The sequence below is a fragment of the Poecilia latipinna genome, unplaced genomic scaffold (genome assembly GCF_001443285.1).
Source record: "Poecilia latipinna isolate Pla-1442-1.1 unplaced genomic scaffold, P_latipinna-1.0 Scaffold3185, whole genome shotgun sequence".
Taxonomy (NCBI): Eukaryota; Metazoa; Chordata; class Actinopteri; order Cyprinodontiformes; family Poeciliidae; genus Poecilia; species Poecilia latipinna.
Window position 1 is genome coordinate 17,179 of NW_015115801.1, and position 957 is coordinate 18,135.

Below are 957 nucleotides of genomic sequence, written 5' to 3' on the forward strand. Positions count from 1 at the left end.
GTGGATCCTTTTATGCAGAGCCTGATTGCTGATTGAACGTGCAGGGTGAGGTCCAGGCTGAGGACGGGGATGAGCATGACGTCGATGGGTGAACGGAGGGGGCGGAGTCTTCCAGCTTGAACCTCTGCTAAAGCTCCATTTCAATCTGGAAAGACTCAGACGGAGAACAAGGAACAATTAAAAGATTTAATGACAGCAATGAATAACAGTTCTTTGGCGCTCGGGCCCCGGCAGCTGATTTGGGCTGAGATTTGATGTGAACTCGATGAACATCCCGATAACTGATTAGGGATGCTCTCCCCCCAAAAAGGGGCTGAGGCCGGGGCCGAGGCCCGAGGAAAGGTGAGACTTAAACTCGTGTGCTGACTTAAGAATGCAGGGAGAAAAGTACAATACGGTTGTAGACTAATGGAGTGCAGAAGACCAGAAGGAGAGAAGCTGGCAGGAGTAATCAAATTTGATAGAGGGGTTTTCATGAGATCATGATGCACAGCTGAAGAATGAAGGCCTGCTCAGAGAAGGGGCCGAAATAATACGAGGCATGAGAGTGAAAGACAGGGAAGGTGTGGAGCCAGGCTGGGGATAGGATCAGCTAGATGACATCAACTGGAGAATGATGGAGGGATAGGTGCCCACTGTAAGGGAGCCAACACTGAAAAGTATGAGGGAAGAAGAAAAACAACTGAGACATGGGCCAACATTGGGAGAAAGGCTGAGACATTGGCCGGCAGCAGGGGCAGAGAACGCTGGGACATGGGCCGGCAGCAGGGGCAGAGAACGATGGGACATGGGCCGGCAGCAGGGGCAGAGAACGCTGGGACATGGGCCGGCAGCAGGGGCAGGGAACGCTGGGACATGGGCCGGCAGCAGGGGCAGAGAACGCTGGGACATGGGCCGGCAGCAGGGGCAGAGAACGCTGGGACATGGGCCGGCAGCAGGGGCAGAGAACGCTGGGAC

General features: G+C 54.9%; 1 long non-coding RNA gene across 1 annotated transcript in view; it reads left to right on the forward strand.

Annotated features, from left to right (window-relative positions):
- The first annotated feature begins 226 nt into the window (after positions 1-226).
- The window catches only part of LOC106940343 (uncharacterized), a 7,450-nt gene continuing 6,719 nt past the window's right edge, over positions 227-957 (forward strand). The window contains exon 1 of the long non-coding RNA XR_001423066.1: positions 227-563. This is a non-coding gene — a long non-coding RNA (uncharacterized LOC106940343). The remainder of the gene's footprint in view (positions 564-957) is intronic.